The 8,062-nt window shown below is 50.7% G+C and overlaps 1 protein-coding gene and 1 non-coding gene across 3 annotated transcripts in view; one reads left to right on the top strand and one right to left on the bottom strand.

The window, feature by feature from the left end:
* The window catches only part of LOC127579506 (NACHT, LRR and PYD domains-containing protein 3-like), a 776,460-nt gene that overhangs the window by 693,622 nt on the left and 74,776 nt on the right, over window positions 1–8,062 (bottom strand). The gene's annotated exons all lie outside the window — the stretch shown is intronic.
* Window positions 7,707–7,778, top strand: trnag-ccc (transfer RNA glycine (anticodon CCC)). Its single transcript has one exon. It is a non-coding gene; the product is annotated as a tRNA-Gly (tRNA).

Here is an 8,062-nt window from a genome sequence, read left to right as displayed (position 1 = left end):
GACAGTCATTGGAGAGGTTTCTGAGAGACAGGATCTACGTGCATTCTGAAAGGCAAGAACTGATTATGGATGGTCAGTCTGGCCCGGTCTGTGGAAATTGTGTCTCTCGAATTTGGTCGAGATTTTTTTTGGAGAGGTGACCAGAATGATAGATGAGGAATGTGTGGTAGACGTTGTCTACATGGACTTCATCAAAACCTTTGACAAGGTCCCACATGGTTGGCTAGTCTGGTAAGTTGGATCGCATAGGATCCAGGGGAGCTGGTCAAATGGACAGAATATTGGCTTGATGGTAGGAGACAGAGGGTCTGTGACAGGAGGTGCACCACAGGGATCAGTGCTTGGCCTGCTGTTGTTTGTATCAGAATCATTTATATGAAAAATTTGGATGGCCGTGTAGGTGGCATGGTCAACCAGTTTGCAGATGATACTAAATTGGGTGGAAAAGTGGATAGTGAAGACATTTGTCTAATATTATAAAGGGATCTTGATCAACGAGGTCTGTGGACCGAGAAACGGCAGATGAATGCGAGATATTGCACCATGGTTAGACAAACCAGGGCAGAATCGCAACAGTAAGTGGTTGGTCCCTGGGAGTGTCGTAGAACGAAGACACCTGGGGATGCCGCTACCTCATTCCTACCTACCCACCCAGGTAGACATGGTGGTGAAGAAGGCGTTTGACGTGCTTAACTTCAATGGTCAGAATATTGGGTAGCAGAACTGGGACATCATGTTCCAACCGCACAAGACGTTGGGAAATCTGCATTTGGAGCTCTGCGTACAGTTATGGTTGTCCTGCTGTCAGGCGGAGGTCATTCAGCTGGAGAGGATGCAAAAAAGATTTGAGAGTGTTTCGGGGAATGGAGGTTTTGGGTGATAAGGAGAGATTGGATGGGCGAAGATTTATTTCTCTGGAGGGTATGTAACCTTAGAGAGGTTTATAAAAGCATGATGGATATAGGTCAGATGAACAGCCAATGTCTGTTCCCCAGGGGAGAAGAGTCCAATACTAGAGACACACGTTTGAAGTGAGAGAGGGAATGTTTAGAATGGACCTGGGGGCAGGCTTTTCACGCAGAACGTTGTCCGTACATGGAACGAGCTGCCAGAAGAGGTGGTACAGGCGGGTACGGTTACAACATTTAAAAGGCATTTGGACAGTTCCATGGAGAGGAAAGGGTCACAGGGACGTGGGCCAAATGCAGGCAAATGGGAACAGTTCAGGAAGACCACTTGGTCAGCATGGACGAGTGGGGCTGAAGGGCCTGTTTCCGTGCTGTATAACTCTGTGGCTCTAAGTTTGCTGATGTTCCAGAGCTGGGGAGCAGTGTCGGCAGTGAGAAGGTTGCAGAGAGGGTTTGGGGTGTAGACAGGATAAGTGAATGGGTGAGGACGGGGCAGTTGGAACAGAATGTGGGGAAATGTGAGCTCATCCACTCCCAGTGGAAACCGAGAAAAGGAGAGAACTTTTCCATGGGGACAGAGTGAAATGTTCAGAGGGACCTGGGTGTCCTTGTAAACAAACCACTGGCAGTGACCATGCAGGGACAGCAGGGCATTAGGGAGCCGACAGGATGTTGTCCTGTGATGCAGGAGGATTGGAGAGCAGGAGTAGAGATGTCTCACTGCGATTATATGGGGCAATGGTGAGAGCGCAGCTTGAACATTGTGTCCAAGTCTGGTCACACGACCTCAGGAAGGATCTACCTGCAATAGAGGGAGTGCAGTGACTGTTCCCCACACTGACTGGACTGGTTCCAGGGAGAGCAGGTTTTTTATTGTGTGAGGGGACAGTGAGTGGGTTGGGCCTGTATTCTCTGGGCTTAAGGAGAAGAAGGGGAGATCCAATGGGGACTTGCAGGATTGCTGGAGGGTATGAAAGAGCGAATACAGGAAGGGTTTTTCTGCTCTCTGAGGGGTGTATAGTGAAGGGTCACAGTCTCATAATGTGGGGTTGGACCTTAAAGTACAAAGTCCAGAAGCTGCTTCCTTCATCAGAGGATGGTTGATATTGATATTCTTGACTTGTGGACTGTGGAGACCCAGGTTTCAGTGTATTCAGGGCTGAGACTAATAGTTCCTGGGATATATTTAGTCATCCAGGGAATCGCTGTACCTGTGGGTAGTGCAGGAGGGTGGTGCTGATGTCAAAGACCAGCCGTGACTTCATTGACGGGTGGAGCAGACACGAGGGGCTGAATGAGAAAATGAGGAACAGGAGCAGGAGGAGTGGGAGAGAGGGACGGATCAGAGGGAAGAAATATTGTTCAGCACCTTTACACACAGATAATTCAGCGGCCCTGATAAACACGTCCCGGGCTGTTCAGAGCAGCGTTGGTGGAAATATCAGAGACCCTGCCCATCATTTCCCAGCCCTCTCTGGGTACAGGTGGGGTGCTGGAGGACAGGAAGGCTGCAGACGTGGTGTCGGTGGTTACAGAGAGAGACAGGGACAGACTGAGTTATAACAGGCCGCTCACCGTCACAGCAGTGCTGGGGGAATTACTGGGGGGAATTCTCAGGGACGGCAGGAATCAACACTGAGAATGGCACAGAATTATTCTCGAGGAGAGTCACCACGGATCTGAGACAGGACAGTTGGAGCTGTTCTGATTATTTGTCCGGACAGTTGATGAAGAGAGTGATGTTTAATCATGGCAAGTCTGAGGTGTTGCACTTTGTCAGGTTATCTATAAGGGGAAAGTATACAGTAAATGACAGGACCCTCAGGAGCATTTATGTCCAGAGGGATCTTGGGGTCTAAGTCCATATCTCGCTGAAAGTTGCAGAACAGTTAGGCAGAGAGGCACAGGACGCGTGTGTCACACCTGCCCTCAGCATAAGGTGCATCAGGTATAAGTGTCCGTTCTCCTCACATTCCCCCACATTCTGTTCCATCTGCCCCACCCTCACCCATTCACCTACCCTGTCTACGCCCCCCAAACCCTCTCTGCAACCTTCCCACTGATGACACTGCCCCCCACCCCCAGCTCTGGAACACCAGCAGACTTAGATTTACTGAGTTATACAGCACGAAACCAGGCCTTCAGCCCAACACGTCCATGCCGACCAAGTGGCCTTCCTAAACTGTTCCCATTTGCCTGCATTTGGTCCATTTCCCCGTAAACCTTTCATGTCCATGGAACTGTCCAAACGCCTTTTAAATGTTGTAACTGTACCCGCCTGTACCACCTCTTCTGGTAGCTCGTTCCATGTACGCACCGTCTTCTGTGTGATAAAACTGCCCCCAGGTCCCTTTTAAATCTTTCCTCTCTCACTTTAAACCTGTGCTTCCAATATTGGACTCCCCTCCCCTGGGGAAAAGGCATTGGCTGTTCACCTGACTAATGGCCTTCATGGTTTTGTAACCTTCTCCAAGCTCACATACAATCCAGGGAGGTAAGTCTGAGGCTATCCAGCCTCTCCTAATCACTCAAGCCCCCTAGTCTGGGGACCATCCTCAAATCTCTTTTGCACCCTCTCCAGTTGAATGACCTCCGTCTGACAGCAGGATACCCAGAACTGTCCGCAGTGCTCCAAGTGCAGCTTTCCCAACGGCGTGTACAGCTGTAACATGACGTCCCAGTTCCGGTAGCTAATATTCTGACCATGCCAAACGCCTACTTCAGCACCCTGTGTACCTGTGCTGCCACTTTGTAGGAACTAGGTACCTGCACTCAGAGGTCTCTCCGTTCTACAACACTCCCAGGGCGCGACCACTGACTGTGTCAGTCCTGCCCTGGTTTGTCTCACCAAGATGCAACATTTCGCATATATCTGCCTTTCCTCGGTCCATGACCAAGTTGATCAAGATCCCTTTCTAATCGCAGATAAATGTTTTCACTGTCCACTATACCACCCATTTTAGTATCATCTGCACACTCACTGACCATGCCACGTCCATTCTTATCCAAATCTTGCATCTAAATGATTCTGATATAAACAACATCAGACCCAGCACTGATGCCTGTGGCGCACGTCTGGTCACAGGCCTCCACGCTGAAAAAATGACCCTCTGTTCCCTACCATCAAGCTAATGTCCATTTGACCAGATCGCCCTGGATCCCATGTGATCTAACTTGCCAGGCTAGCCAACCATGCGGGCCCTGGTCAAAGGTCTTGCTGCAGTCTATGTAGACAACGTCTACCACACTTCCCTCATCTACCTTCTTGGTTGCCTCTTCAAAAAATAATCAACCAAATTCGAAAGACACAATAATCCACAGACAAAGCCATGCTGAGCATCCATAATCAGTTCTTGCCTTTCCCAATGCAGGTAGATCCTGTCTCTCAGAACTCCCTCCAATAACTGTCCCACCGCTGATGTTAGCTCCACCAGTCTGTAGCTCCCAGGCCTTTCCTTGCAGCCCTTAAATTACAGCAGAACATGAGCCACCCTGCAGTCTTCCGGCCCCTCACTCGTGGCTATCGATGATAAAAGTATCTCCACAAGGGGCCACACAATGTCTTCGCGAACTCCCACAATGTCCCAGGACACACTTGGTCAAGCCACAGGGCTTCATCCACATTTGTGCAATTAAAGACCTCCGACATTATCATGTGGTCTCTCTTCAAGATATCTCTGTCCCATGTTCCCTACCATTCATGTCCTTTTCCAAGGTAAATATAGATGGGAAATATTCGTTAAGGACCTGACCGATATCCAATGGTTCCACATATAAATCACCTTTGTTGATCCTTACGGAGCCCTGTTCAGCCCTACTGTTTAACTGTTTCATTGGAAATGTGCACCTGGGCCTTGGGCTCAGTGTGGGACTGAATGTATCTGCTGTCTGACACTTGGAACTGATGAGCTGTCGGTGTCTCCGTGCTCTGTAACGTACCTGGTGTGTGGGAGACGGAGCGGCTGCTCTGTTCCTTGTGCCTCGGGAGGAGGGAACATCAGAGTTGATTGAAGTCTCTCCCTGTGGGAAGGAAAAGGAAACGGGAACAGTGAGGGAGGGGTAAAAGGCAGACGGCTGTGTGAAGCGGCCGGTGCAGCCAGTGCCAGTGCGTGAGGCCGCTGCAGGGCTGCAGCTCTCAGCTTCTGCCGACCAGCAGAAGGCGGCAGCTCCGCACCAAGTGAGGAACACGCACACAGCCACATCCCGGCACGGATCGGGGAATGGTGCTGCCCATGGGGCAGGGAGATTTGCACAGATCGCATTTCCACTCCCGTGGGACCGGAGCCAAACAGCGGTTGTTCCAACTGTGTCCCCCACACTTCTCACCGGGAGACTGCAACAGACGCTCTTTGTACAACTGCCCCCACCCTGAGTGTCCGGCTCTGTGTCCCCTGCTTTCTGTCCAGTTACAACACACACGAGGAGACTGGAACCAAACCGGAGACTTTCCCTCCTGGTATAGGGAGAGGAAGCAGCAATGACCATCACCTGCAGCTCCTTCCCACTCCGCCCTGCAGACCCGCAGCCCGCAAACGGCCTCTCCCTCCCCACTCACTCCATGTTCCGTGCCCAATCGCTGCTCCAGTCCGCCTCTTCCCCCCAGCCGCCGCCTCTACAGCCACGGGTCTGGACTGCATGCCGATCTCTGAGCCAATCTGCGGAGCAGCTCCCAGAGCGATGCGCTGCTGGAAGGAGGCTGCTGTCAGCGCCTACCCCCGGGCCCGGTAGCTGTCTATTCCCAGCTGCTTTAAACCCGCTCCCGCCGCTCGCTTAAGGAATGGCGCTCACAGGCGGAGCTGCAGCAGACGGTGCATGGGCTCTGCCACCAGCTGTCATTTGGGGCCAGGGTCGGGGCTACACGGCGCATGAGCTCATGTCCGGCTGACGTCATAGAGTGAAGCCCAGCCGGACGTTTCCCCAGTTCACTTTGATCAGAGTCTGAGCGAAGGGTCTGGAGCTGGGAGAGGGACAGGGCGGCTTTAAACCCGGGACCATTGTATTTCAAAAACATATCCACGGGATCGTTCTCCACAAAATGTTTCAGCTGTTCATGAAGTTGAACGCAATGTCCCTTATTCATGAGAGACCTTTCCGCCCTGGCATGCTGCAGACTGGCCTGTTCCACATTTCCGATGTCCAATGAACTGATCACTTCAACAACAATCTCTTTATCGCTTTTACTTCTGTTTTATTCAAAATTTCTCTTGTGTTTGAAAAAAAACACGATGATGCTGGGAGGAACTCAGCAGGCCAGGCAGCATCCGTGGAGAAAACCAAGCGTTAAACTTTTCGGATTAGGACCCTTTGGGAACAGAAATAAACATTCCCGTCGGGGAATTGAAACCGGGTCTCCCACGTGACAGGCGGGGATAGTGACCACTATACTAACGAGGAACCCACGGCAGTATGTGATATGTCACTCGGTTGTCAGGGTACCGGAGGGTTCACAGGTTCACCCCGGTGTTTGTTGGTCCACTGTTAAACAGGCGCCTTTCAGACACTCACCTCACTGTGTGACTGGAGGGGTCTCAGTATTCTCCAGAGATTCAGTCACTGATAGTGTTCAAGGACTTACCGGAGGAGGGACTCCTATTCGGATCTGATTGTGTGTTTGGTGTAAGGAACATTCATAATCAGGATTTCCTTTCTTGGTAACTAATGCAGGGAAATATTTGTATATTATCAACGAAGGCAGTGCGTTGTTAATCCCAACCAGCCTCCGGAGGAATTGGGGAAGGGGGAGATTTTCCTTTGATCCTTGTGTCAGGACGGCCCATCGCTGCCCGTCATGCACCCATGAATTAGACTGTTTTTCTTTGTCTGTAAGGTGTTACAGCTGTTTCCGAGCGTATCGTTTCCACACAACCCCACAGACACAACGTGACCGTGCAGGAGTTGATATCTGACAGCAACAGTCCCGGTTTAATGTGATCGGAGTGACAGACTCGGTCACTGAATAAAACCCCGAATGGCTCTAATGTACAGACTCGCTGAGGTGATATTTTGTGAAAGAGGCTGAACGCAAAGTCACTTCTCCTCGGGAGCCTCTCTCGAGCCTGGGCTTACTGCAGCCCGGCTGTTCCACATTCCCGATGTCTAAAGAACTGATCACATCAACACCAAACTCTCCATTGCTTTAACATTTTTTTTAAAGGTCAACATTGCTTTTATTTTTCCAGATTTATTTGGAAACCGAAAAGCCATGTCCCCGTCGAGGAATTGAAACCCTGTCTCCCGCGTGACAGGCGGGGATACTAAACTCTATACTTACGAGGAACCGATAGAAAGTTTAGCCTGTCATACAGTTGTCAGGGTACAGGAGAACTCACAGAGTCATCCCGATGTGTATTCGTTGACTGTAAAACCGGCGCCTTTCAGACACCCACCTCATTGTGGACTGGAGGGGTCTCAGAATTCTCCAGCGATTCAGTCACTTACTGTGTTCAAGGACTGACCCCAGGTGGCGCTTCCATTCGGGCCTAACTGCATGTGTTTGAAAAGGATATTTCTAATCTGGATTTACTTTCCCATTTACTGTTGAGAGAGGCAGGAAGCGATTTATCGCTCTTCGACTATTTCAGGATCGGCTTTCACATCAGTCCAATCCCGGTTGAATAATCACAGTGCTCTGTGACTCCGGGGAGGGGGGGGGGGTGCCGACATCAACTGGACGGAACAGGGACTGCAGGAGAATGAGGATTGACCCTTCAGAACGCAGCTCGAGGACTGGTGATCGAGTCACAGAGTCAAACAACACTGGAGACGGCTCAGTCTCCGAATGGCCTGCACCTTAATGCGACGATGGTGGTATAATGGTGAGCATAGCTGCTTCCCAAGCAGTTGGCCCGGGTTTGATTCCCGGCCATCGCAGGTTTCTGAGTTTGAATCTCCCGACAACGGGACTGTCACGAGGAAACCTCTTAAAGAACAACGATCTGTACAGAACTCGAGGTCTCGAATGCTCTGCTTAAACTAATCCGTGGGTAGCATGCTGAATTCATTCCGTTAGATGAGTGAGCATTGGAGATATCCCATTGCGCTGTATTAATTATCACTAACTGTGAGCAGTTCAGTGGGTCAGGGAAGGAAATCCCGTCCCTCACCTTTTCCCGGTAAATCGATGAACGGATCAATCCAGATTCCGGTTCTCACTG

This window comes from Pristis pectinata, chromosome 17, assembly GCF_009764475.1.
Source record: "Pristis pectinata isolate sPriPec2 chromosome 17, sPriPec2.1.pri, whole genome shotgun sequence".
Classification (NCBI taxonomy): domain Eukaryota; kingdom Metazoa; phylum Chordata; class Chondrichthyes; order Rhinopristiformes; family Pristidae; genus Pristis; species Pristis pectinata.
This window is presented reverse-complemented; position numbering and strand designations above follow the sequence as displayed.